The sequence below is a fragment of the Pelophylax lessonae genome (genome assembly GCF_965119305.1).
Source record: "Pelophylax lessonae genome assembly, chromosome: 3".
Lineage (NCBI taxonomy): Eukaryota > Metazoa > Chordata > Amphibia > Anura > Ranidae > Pelophylax > Pelophylax lessonae.
In genome coordinates this window covers 441439730-441452220 of record NC_138770.1, presented here as the reverse complement: position 1 = coordinate 441452220, position 12491 = coordinate 441439730, and the positions used below count along the sequence as shown (strand labels likewise).

Genomic DNA, 12491 nt, shown 5'->3' with positions numbered 1-12491 from the left:
TGGTGACCGTTTACCATAGAGCTGATCATGGACCAGGTGGTCCCTGGCCATCTCTATGACCCTCAGAGGCTGCAAGTAACGTCACTTCCATGGCCAAAAGATGTAAACACAACCGTTTTTTTTTTAGCTGGAAAGCCTAAAATGGTTATTTTTGATTTTTTTCTCAGGCTTTCCACCATAGAGGAGAGATGTGGGTACTTCTAGACCCCCGATCTCTCCATAAAGAGGACCTTTCATGCCCTATTCCTATTACAAGGGATATTTACATTCTTATAGGAATAAAAGCGATCAAAAAAAAAAAAAAAAAAAAAAAAAAATTAAAGGGTAAGTGTAGAAATAAAAAATAAAAAATTAAAGGGTAAGTGTAGAAATAAAAAAATGAAAATAATTTTTTTGTTTAAAGCGCCATATCCACGTGCTGGCACGCATATATATGTCACGCCCGCATATCTAAACGACATTCAAATCACACAGGTGAGGTATCATTGCGAACATTAAAGCAAGAGCAATAATTCTTGCCCAAGACCGGCTCTGTAACTTGAAACTGGTAACCTGTAAAAAATTTTAAACTGTAGCCTATGGATATTTTTACGTACCGAAGTTTGGCGACATTCCACGAGTGTGCGCAAATTTAAAGCTCTATTAAATTCTCTAATAAATTAGGCTACATTCTATTAACTTATCTATTTACTCGACATAACATCATCTATCACATTATACAAAAAAACTTGGGCTAACTTTAGTATTTTGTTTTTTTAAATTCATAAAAATTTTATTTTATTTTTTTTGGGAGGGGAAAAAAAACAAATGTGTTTGAAAAATTGCAGAGCAAAAACCATATGACATAAAAAGTTGCAAACATCGCCATTTTATTCCCTAGGGCCTCTGCTGAAAAAAAAAAAATATATAAAATGTTGTTCTGTGTTATTCTGTATTCCAAAGGCGCATTTTCCCCCCCACCCCCCCATTTTGAACATGTGACCAGCAGCAAAGGACGAGCAGCTCATCCTGCTTATGTTTCCCTACCGACTTGGAAAGAGCTATGTCATGTGACAGCTGTACATCGATTAGGAAAAAAGTACTGGGATTTTTTTTTTTTATTAAATAATTACAGTGTCATCATCCACACATAAAAATAGAAGGGACAATGTAAATTAAACATTGTGTTCAGAATCACTTTAACCCCTTCATGCTGACCTAGGCAAATATGCGGCCTCAGCTTGAAGGGGTTAGGCATCACCCGGGACCCTTTTTTAGAGCCAGCGGTTGGCTTTCTTGGGATAACAACCAATGTGGCTAAAAAGCCACTCGTCTGTTATCCCAAGCAGTGGAAGGGGACGTTCCCCCGTTCCGCGGCTCGCTCAGGCTCTCCCGCCCCACTGGGAGGCCTGAGTGACCAGCCAGCGCCTCCACCGGCTGGTCAGAGACCCGAACAAAGCCGGAAAGAGCTTTGATCGGGTCTCGGATCTAGTAACCTGGAAGCAATGTCATGACATCACTTCCGGTTTACAGAAGACTTAAAAGGCGCCAAGTTTTATAAAAAATGACAGCATTCAAAACAGTCAAACTTGGCATTTTGAATGCTTTTAAGAGCAAAGGAGAGATTTGGGGTCTTTGGGACCCCAGATCCCTCCATAAAGGAGTACCTGTCACTGCCTATTACTGTCACAAGGGATGTTTACATTCCTTGTGACAGCAATAAAAGTGATAAAAATAAAAAATTTAAAGGACAGTGTAAAAATAAAAACTTTAAATGTGAAGAATATCGGCTATTGGCCTGAAAATCTATCAGCCCTGAAAAAACTCTTTTGGTCGTTCTGAAAAAATGTAAAGTGCCCCATCCCTCTGTGCTCACATGCAGAAGCGAATGCATACGTAAGTCGCGACCGCAAATGTAAAGTGCTCAAACCACACATGTGAGGTATTGCTGCAATCGTTAGAGCGAGAGCAATAATTCTAGCACAAGACCCCCTCTGCAACTCTAAACTGGTAACCAGAAGAAACTTTTAAAGCATCCCCTATGGAGATTCTTAACCACTTAAGCCCCGGAAGATTTTACCCCCATTCCGACCAGGGAGTATTTTGCGATTCGGCACTGCGTGACTTTAACAGGCAATTGTGCGGTCGTGCGACGCTGTTCCTTTTTTTCCCCACAAACAGAGCTTTCTTTTGGCGGTATTTGATCACCTGTGCGATTTTTTGATCACGCGCTATAAACAAAAAAAGAGCGTCCATTTTGCAAAAATAGCAATATTTTTCCCTTTTTTTTATATGAAATTCCCCCAAAAAAAAATGTAAAAATCAAAATTTTTTAAAATTTTCGGCCAATTTGTTTTATGCTACCTATGTTTGGTAAAAAAAAAAAAAATCGCAAAAAGCGTATTTTGATTGGTTTGCGCAAAAGTTATTGCGTTTACTAACTAAGGGAAAGATTTTTGTCATTTTTGTTGTTTTTTTTTTTTAACGCGTAATGGCGGCGATCTGCGATTTTTTTTGCGGTACTGCGACATTGCGGCGGACAGATCGGACCCTTGACTGACATTTTTGACACTTTTGGGGTTACCAGTGACATTTCTACAGTAATCAGTGCTATACATATGCACTGTTACTGTAAAAATACACTGGTAGTGAAGGGGTTAACTTTATTTGAGAGGGAGGGGCTGTGTGTGTCCCTAGGGGCGTGATTCTAACTGTGATTGGCTGGGGCTTCAGCTGTATGCAGAGTGATCAACGGATCTACATAGTAGATCCAGATGATCAGCTCTCATACAGCGAGGAGAATGACAGGCAGCTTGTTTACACAAGCTGCCTGACTTTCTCCCTCTCCCCCGCCGATCGCAGAGTGGCCGGCGGACATCGGGTCCGCCGGTCACACGCGCGGGGGGGTCCCTGACCACTCGGGAGCGGGAGCGCGCCTCCGGGGGCGCGCGCTCGCTCCCTAGACCCTCACAAGCTAGTGACGTAGACCTACGTCACTTTGCCTGTGAGGGGCTGACCGCCGACGTAGATAGTCGTGCGGCGGTCGGCAAGTGGTTAAGTACCGTCATTTGTCGCCATGCCATTCCAATCGTTAAGTTTTCATCACTGTAAAAAGGCAGCTGAAGAAAATTTGTATGAAAATGTTTTCGTTGATGAAAATAACACTGATGGAAAGGTGAGTATAAAGATATGGAGGAGGTGGGAGTAACAAAGAATATACAGTATGAAAGTTTAGTTATCCTAAAGTTCAGCTGTTATTACAGGCAGTGGGGCTGGCCAAAGACCCGAACAAAGCTGCATTCAGCTTTGATCGGTTCTCCGATGTAGAAACCCAGAAGTGATGTCATGACATCACTTCTGGTTACTGGAGTCTTAACCACTTAAGCCCAGGAGGATTTTCCTGCTAAAAGACCAGGGGGTATTTTGCGATTCGGCACTGCGTGAATTTAACGGACAATTGCGCGGTCGTGCGACGCTGTACCTAAACGAATTTGACGTCCTTTTTTTCCCCACAAACAGAGCTTTCTTTTGGTGGTATTTGATCACCTGTGCGATTTTTACTTTTTGCGCTATAAACAAAAAAAAGAGCGTCAATTTTGCAAAAATAGCAATATTTTTCACATTTTTTTATATGAAATTCCCCCCAAAAAAAAATGTAAAAATCTAAATTTTTTAACATTTTCGGCCAATTTGTTTTATCCTACCTATGTTTGGTAAAAAAAATTGCAAAAAATGGATTTTTGTAAGAACTTACCGTAAAATCCTTTTCTCTTAAGCTCATTGACAGACGTAGTCTTCTTGATTCTCAAGAGCTGGGTTATGTTGTCTCCGCAGGAGTAGGACTAGGCAGAATGACAAAACGTTCTGGCTCCACCCTAGGGGCAGTCCCTGAGGGTATATCCTCCCTCTCTCTGCTACAGGGAATCAGTTCTGTTTAAAGCAGTACAGAGAATTTAACCCAACCCAACTCAATGATAGAGGGGCGGGTACTACGTCTGTCAATGAGCTTAAGAGAAAAGGATTTTACGGTAAGTTCTTACAAAAATCCATTTTTCTCTATCGCTCATTGACAGACGTAGTCTTCTTGATTCTCAAGAGCTGGGACATCCAGAAGCAGTGCCACAAATGAGGGGTGGGATTGACAAAATCAAATCCAATCTAGAAGGCCCAACCGGTGCCAAACTAGAAGTTTTTAAAGGCTCATTATAAACAAAGAATGAGGCTAAAGAAAAATTTTTCCAACGGAAAAAAACCCTCGAGGTAGACCACTGGTCTCCTCAAATTGCGGCCTGCAAAACCTTGCGGCCAAATGAGGCATCAGACGATGCCATTACATCAACTTTATAATGTTTAGAGAAGGTATGCACCGACGACCAAGTAGCCGCCTTGCACACCTGGACCACTGACGCCTGATGGTGAAAGGCCCATGACGCACTAAGTGCCCGAGTGGAGTGCGCCTTAACAGGGAACGGGGGCTCCCGACCCTTAATAGAATAAGCCTGCACTACCGTCTGTCTGATCCATCTGGAAATGGTCGCGGCAGATGCAGGCAACCCCTTTTTGGGTCCATCTGGGATCACAAAAGGTGAATCCGTCTTGCGAAACGAGTCTGTCGTTTTCAAGTATACCCTGATCGCCCGGACCACATCCAAGGAGTGCAAAGCAAATTCCCGAGGATGACTGGGCTTAGGACACAGGGAAGGTAATACAATTTCTTCATTCAGATGAAATTCTGAAACCACTTTTGGTAGGAAGGATGGATTCGGACGAAGAACCACCTTATCTCTATGAACCACCAGATATGGTGAACGACAAGATAATGCGGCCAGTTCTGACACCCTGCGTGCAGAAGTAATAGCCACCAAGAAGGCCACCTTCTGGGACAACGTGGGTAGAGGAATCTCCCTAATATCTTCAAAGGGAGGTTTCTGAAGAACCGACAACACTAGATTAAGATCCCAGGGGGGTAACGGCGCGTGCACTGGCGGAGCCAGATGTCGCACCCCCTGGATGAAATTCCGCACCAAGGAATGAGTAGCCAAAGGCTTCTGAAAGAAGATGGCTAATGCTGAGACCTGACCCTTGATAGTACTCAAGGCCAGTTTCTGCTCAACCCCTTGTTGCAGAAAAGCCAATATTCGACTAATCGAATAAGACCGAGGACGGAACCCCAAAGGTTCACACCATGCAATGTAGGACTTCCATGTGCGATGATAAATCTTTCTGGAAGTCACTTTCCTTGCTTCAACTAGAGTAGGAATAACTGAAGCTGACAAACCTTTGTCCTTCAGCACCTGGGTCTCAATAGCCAGGCCGTTAAAGCCAGCGATCGTAAAGCAGGATGGAAGATCGGTCCCTGAGACAGTAGATCCTCCCTGATAGTGGTTCTCCTCTACGGAAAAGCGTAGAAAACGCTGATGTCCTGCGAAAATGGGAATGTGAAGATAGGCGTCCTTGATGTCTATGGACGCTAGGACATCCCCTGGATGCAGGAAGGCTGCTACCGTGCGAATGGACTCCATTCTGAATCTTCTTATGTTGACGAAAGAATTGAGTGCTCTTAAGTCCAGAATTGGACGCACTTTGCCCTCTTTCCTGGGTATTGTAAACAGGTTTGAATAAAACCCTTGAAATCGTTCTGTCCAAGGAACGTGGACTACCACTCCTTGTTGTAGTAAATCTGTGACTGCTCTCCTCAGATCTTCTAAACGATCTGCGGATAGACGGATATTGGAAGGGAAGAATCGCGCCGGTGGGAGAGATCGAAACTCGATCTTGTACCCTGACCTTATGACTTCGCAAACCCAATTGTCCGGGATTCTGGAAAGCCATGGATCCGGGAACCGGCGAAGACGTCCCCCCACCCCAGTTATGGGTGGGGGCGCACCTTCAGGCTTTGGATGGTTTATCTTCAGGTCTGGAGGGGGCGGGCTTTTGCTTGCCCGACCAACGACCCCTGACGCCTCCTGTAGGAGCTTTGGAGGACTTAGTTTTTTCACCCGCTGGACGAAAAAACCTCTTGTGAGCAGAAAAAGAAGGCCCTCGTCTTTGACGAGTTCCTCTACCTTTAAAATTTTGCGGTAAAAAGGTGCTTTTTCCACCGGTGAGATCCTTAATGATCTCATCTAAGTTGGCTCCAAATAGACGCTCTCCTGAAAAGGGGATATTAGCCAATGCTTTTTTGGAACCTTGGTCGGCTAACCAACCTTTTAGCCACAGTGTACGCCTGAGAACCACTGCTGAGACTGATGCTCGCGCCATTAATGGAGTGGCGTCTAACGCCGCATCACATACAAACTGTAACCCCTGTATCATTTGTTCCAACAAATCTGATACCGCCTGAGGGACTTCTTCTAAGTCCCGGCGTAACCACTTGGTCCATTCAGTTACAGCCTGCGAAACCAGACCAATAGCAATTATTGGTCTGAAAGCTGATCCAATCAAGGAAAACATGGTGCGAGACATAGCTTCTATCTTGCGATCCACTGGATCTTTAAAAGACGGAGCGTCTTCTAAAGGAATAACCGTGGCTTTATTCAATCTAGCAATAGGTGAATCCACCACAGGTGGTTCTGTCCATTTCTTAATAAGGGTTTCCTCAAACGGATAACGCCTGTCAATGCGTTTAGAAATATTAAAAGTGCGTTTTGGCAGACGCCATTCTTCTTCGATTGGATTGCCAAAACATTTGGGCAATGGAAAAAACCTTCGCCACTTTGATGCGCTTTTTAGTCCCAAAAGGGATCTCAGTTTCAGCTATTTCCGATGGAGTACCCTGTAACCTTAAAGTCTCTTGAACAGATACAATGAGTGCGTTTACCAACGCTTCCTCTCGGGCTATGGCGGATGCCGAAACATCCTCCTCACTGTCTGAAGAGACAGGACCCGAGACACCAATACCAGATGAAGTACCTGCAACTGCAGAAATAGGCTCAGAGTCTGAATCCGAAGTTTCAGATAATAAGGGGTTAGGCGGGGGTCGCTTTCTTGCGCCCTGTCCCTGACAAGCCACTTCCACCCGGGACACAAAAGTTTCCATAATAGCTGACAAAGATTCAATTGTCAATGGGGTGCTGGAGGATCCCGCAGACCCCTCGAGGGGATCCGGAGGAGATACATGAGTGGCAGGGTCCATGTTAATACAGGACACCTTTGCCAGCAAAAACAAAAAAACTTTTTCTTTTTTTTTCTTTTTTTTTTTGTGTGTCTCCCCCTAGCGCAATAGCGCCCCTCAGAGTACCTGCTTCTCGATCCCAGAGAGAGAGAGAGAGACCCCCAAGGCTCACCAACCGATGCAGTGCAGTTTCCAACAAACTGCAGTCAGCGTCTGTCTTACACAGACTGGAAGGAGCTGTTTGCTTTTTTCCCGGGCAGAAGGCGTGGCTCCGCCCCCTGTGTACGCCTTCCGGCGTTCCTAGCCCTCCACGAGGTAGCTGGGCTCACAAAACATGGCCGCCCCCATAGAAGAGACATAAGACTCCAAAAACATGGCGGCCGGCGTGACCTGAGGACATACATGCATTCGGTCTACGGCAAAATGGCGGCGGACCGCCGATATCGTCTTCCCAGCACATCCACCTGCACTCTGCTAAGAGGTGACATATGGATCTACAGAGATACACTGCACATAAGGTAGGATTATACCTCCTATGTCTGCTGTAATTTACAGTCTGCTGGGTAGAGTGTTAGCTCTTGAACCAAGTCCACTTCCCACAAACACATGCTGTATTACAAGGGGGACTTGTAAGTATCAGATATATACTGACCATATATGGAGGGGCCCATAATATATACTGCCTCATAATGAGGAAAAAAAGGGAACGTTTACTCACCATACCGAACCGACAGGCACCCTCTCTTCACAATACCCTCTCCACCGGGGTGGGGGTTTGTGGACGCCTCGACTCTCTGGTACCTGGCGTCCAAGCGAGCTTTTAACTCGCAAAGTCAGTCCCTTTGCTGGGACTCCGTCGCGGCCGACTCAGCGCACTGGTCTGCACGCGCTCTTAGGCAGAAACCGGGGTGACCACTGGATCTCAACATCCAGCCCGTCGCCCGGCCCCGCATACTTACTTGAATATGTCGCGGCCGACCAAGCGCAATGCCATGGTCTGCGCGCGCTCGTAGGCCGGCTGGGGTGACCACAAGTGTCGCCCAGTCCGGCATTTTTGCTTGAAGATCTCACAGGAAAAAAACACTGGAGAAAACTACCTAAAAAATGTCTTTTTCTTAAAGAAAAAAAGTCTTGCCAGGACCAAAAGATCCCAGCAAGGAACTTAGGTCCTTACTCCTGACTAGACAGAAAAAAAACTGATTCCCTGTAGCAGAGAGAGGGAGGATATACCCTCAGGGACTGCCCCTAGGGTGGAGCCAGAACGTTTTGTCATTCTGCCTAGTCCTACTCCTGCGGAGACAACATAACCCAGCTCTTGAGAATCAAGAGGACTACGTCTGTCAATGAGCGATAGAGAAAAGCGTATTTTTATTGGTTTGCGCAAAAGTTATCGCGTTTACTAACAAAGGGAAAGATTTTTGTCATTTTTGTTGTTTTTTTTTTTAACGCGATTTTTTTGCGGTACTGCGACATTGCGGCGGACAGATCGGACCCTTGACTGACATTTTTGACACTTTTGGGGTTACCAGTGACATTTCTACAGTAATCAGTGCTATATATATGCACTGTTACTGTAAAAATACACTGGTAGTGAAGGGGTTAACTTTATTTGGGAGGGAGGGGCTGTGTGTGTCCCTAGGGGCGTGCTTTCTACTGTGATTGGCTGTGGCTTGAGCTGTAAGGACACTGATCAACGGATCTACATAGTAGATCCGTGTGATCAGTGTCTTTACACCGAGGAGAATGACAGGCAGCTTTTTTACACAAGCTGCCTGACTTCCTCCCTCTCCCCCGACGATCGCCGAGTGACTGGCGGACATCGGGTCCGCCAGTCACACGCGCGGGGGGGTCCGTGACTGAGCGGGAGCGCGCCTCTGCGGGCGTGCGCTCGTTCCCCAGACCCTCCCAGGCTAGTGATTTTAATTAACGTCACTCTGCCTGGCAGGGGCTGACCGCCGCAGTAAATCTACTTGCGGCGGTCGGCAAGCGGTTAAAGGTGCCAGATTTAAAAAAAAAAATAAAAAAGGCAGTAATCAAAACAGCCAAACTTAGCGTTTTGAAAGCTTTTAGGTGCAAAGAAGGGATTTGGGGTCTTTTAGACCCCCGATCCCTCCATAAAGAGTACCTGTCACTGCCTATTACTGTCACAAGAGATGTTCACATTCCTTGTAACAGCAATAAAAGGGATCAGAATTTTTTTTTTTCAAAGGGACAGTGTAAAAATAAAATAAAAAAATAGGAAAAACAACATTTTTTTTTTTAGCACCCCATCCCTCCATGCTCGCACGCAGAAGCAAACGCATCCCTAAGTTGTGACCGCAAATGTAAACAGTGTTCAAACCACGCATGCAAGGTATTACCGCTATTGCTAGAGCGAGAGCAATAATTCTAGCACAAGACTTTCTCTGCAACTCTAAACAGGTAACCTGTAGAAATTTTTAAAGCATCGCCTATGGAGATTCTTAAGTACCGTAGTTTGTCGCCATTCCATTAATGTGCACAATTTTAAAGCATGTTAGGTTAGGTATTTATTTACTTGGCATAACATCATCTTTCACATTATACAAAAAAAAAAAAATTGGGCTAACTTTATTGTTTATTTTTTAATTAATGAAGGTGTATTTTTTCCAAATAAATTGCGTTGAACGTTCGCTGAGCAAATACTGTGTTACATAAAATATTATACTATATATTAACTATTGCCATTTTATTCTATGGGGTCCCTACTAAAAAAAAAAAGTAATTATCTAGCAAAAAAAAATAAAAAAAAAGGATTTTAACTTTTAGGTAACAAATGTCAGAAAAAGGCATAGGCATGAAAGGTTTAAAGCGGTTGGTGATTTTTACCCACAGGTAAGGCCCCTTTCACAAGGGCTTTCCGATCAGGTCCGCCTGTCCGTTCTTTAAAGTGGAGTTCCACCCAAAAGTGGAACTTCCGCTCAATTGCTTCCTCCCCCCCCCCTCCGGTGCCACAATTGGCACCTTTCAGGGGGGAGGGGGGAATGGGTACCAATTTTTGACAGGTACCCTTCCCCACTCTTGGGAGACAGCGCCGCAGCGCTGTCCCTCGGAAGTTTGGCACCCTCCGCCTTCCCACGTCCCTGAGCCAATCCAAATGCGCAGCGCGCTTCGTGCATGCGCATTAGGGACCCGCCTGTGAAGCCACAAGGCTTCACTGCTGGGTTCCCTCACTGCCAGCGGCAGCGGCAGCACCCGACAGCCGTTGGAAACATCGTCTGCGGTGCAGACATCGCTGGACTCCAGGACAGGTAAGTGCCCTAATATTAAAAGTTAGCAGCTACAGTATGTGTAGCTGCTGACTTTTATTAATTTTTGGAGGGGGATGGGGAGGCTGGAACACCACTTCAAGGCGGACCTGATCGGATCCTCCATGCAGACCTATGGAGCAGCGGATGTCAGCTGTGACATCTCCGCTGACACCTGCCGCTATCCGATCCTGTTCGTGAAATCCAGATGGCTGGAAACCCTATTTTCCATCCGTCTGGAGGATCGGATAAAAACTGACAGGTGGTCCGTTATCATCCGATTTCCCCATAGAGGAGAGCGGGGATCTGACAGGTCTGTCTCTGCACACAGAGCAGAGGGGGACCGGTCATTGGCCTGCTCAGCGGGGATCGGAGGATCGATCCCCACTGAGCAAAAACAGAGTCCGCCGGGCGGAAAGCCTGTGTGAAAGGACCCTAAGCCTATAATAAGGCTTACCTGTAGGTAAAATTAATATCTCCTAAAGCTACACGGTTTAGGAGATATTCATCAAGCATGCGGCCGCTGACATCAACGGCGCATGCGCACTGGAGGTTCAGCGTATCGTGCCAGGAACTTCAGAGTTTCTTGCCGGAATGCAGGGAATGTGCGGAAGTGATGTCATCGTGGAACCAGGGGGAACATGTCAGCCCATCGTGGAACCAGGGGGAACATGTCAGCCCCCTCAGCGGTGACCAGGCGCCGCTGTGGGGGCTTCGTTCTAAGGCCCGTAGCGTGTGCAACACACTCAAAAGACTCCACCCGGTGCATAAAAAAGTGCGCACACACAAGGTGAGAACACAAAAAAGCACAGGGTGTGCGAAATCGTATGGTCTTCCCTCCGAAGAGGTAGGACCCGAAACCTCGATCCCCCGGGGCGCAAGACTCCTGACAGGGATTTAAGGTACTTGTGGTCAGTCGGCCGAACCAAACTGACCCTGTTCTTCAGGGGGACTGCCGGAACAGCCCACCCCAAGTACTAAGTGGAGCTCCCACGAAGGGAGACCCCATGAGAGAGGGCGAACTAAGCCAAAAGGCCATATCCACCCCCTCCCAAGACTCAAGGCTGGGCCCGAGGACCCACACACTCCAGTCATGCAAATAAAGAAAACAAAGGTGACAGTGCAGGTGACGGACTCCAAAGAAAAAGACAGACAAAACAAAGAAGTGGGGAAGGGGAAGTGGGGAAAGTGCGATAGTGCCATGTGAGGGACCAAGGCAGGGCTTCGTTCTAAGGCATTTCATAATTTGCTAGTATGTGATGCATCCTAGCACATTAGGCTACTGTCTTCCAGGTTTTTTTTTTCCAGCGATTTACTACCACTTTAACTCATAGCGTGCCTTCACTTGTTTACAAAGTAGCTGGAATTCAGCTTTAAACACCCAAGTGATTTTTTTTTTTTTTCAGCATTGCTTTTCCTTTCTGCTGACTCCTCTGTGTAACCAATGAAAACATGTAAAGGTTCGAGGAAAGAGTTAGAATAGGTGAAGACTTTGTTGTTAATTAGGGAGAGCTTTGTATTTATTGGTGAGTTTGTGCCAACGATCACCATTTATGCCAGGGGAGCCCTCAGAGTCTTGTTTACATTCAACAGGTTGGGGCAGCCATTAGTGACCCCACCCTGCCTGCCAGCCACAGCCGGAGAGCCGGGATTTCAGGTGGAGGTCTCACCATGTCCCTGGATACTGAGAGAAGACTTGTCAGCCGCTCACACCACACATAACACAGGTTTCTTATCACTCTACTACTATAAAACCACACAGGACTGTGTACATACTCACCACTCACCTCTCATCAGACCTTCCTGCCGACACCCCGCAATGGGCTCCTCTAAACCTGCCGGGTGAAAAATATCCCACAAAAGAAAGGTTCCGAGCAAAATAAATGTCCCTATGTTAAAATAACACACTGCACTCTGCTGACCTCTACTGGTCCAAGGTGGGAACTGTTTAATATTACAGAGAGAATAACATTTATTAAGAGGAAAACAATTAACCCCTAAGCCTTTTTCTGACATTTGTTGCTTACAAGTTAAAAATCAGTATTTGTTTGCTAAAAAAAATGACTTGGAACCCTCAAACAGTATATATATATATCTATATATATCTATATATAGATATATATATAGATATA

The 12491-nt window shown here is 45.8% G+C and overlaps 1 protein-coding gene across 1 annotated transcript in view; it reads right to left on the bottom strand.

Annotated features, from left to right (window-relative positions):
- Nucleotides 1-12263, bottom strand: part of CCDC28A (coiled-coil domain containing 28A) — a 30423-nt gene extending 18160 nt beyond the window's left edge. The window contains exon 1 of the mRNA XM_082249590.1: nucleotides 12140-12263. The gene's annotated coding sequence lies outside the window, so the exon portion shown is untranslated. The remainder of the gene's footprint in view (nucleotides 1-12139) is intronic.
- Between the last annotated feature and the right edge of the window lie 228 nt (nucleotides 12264-12491).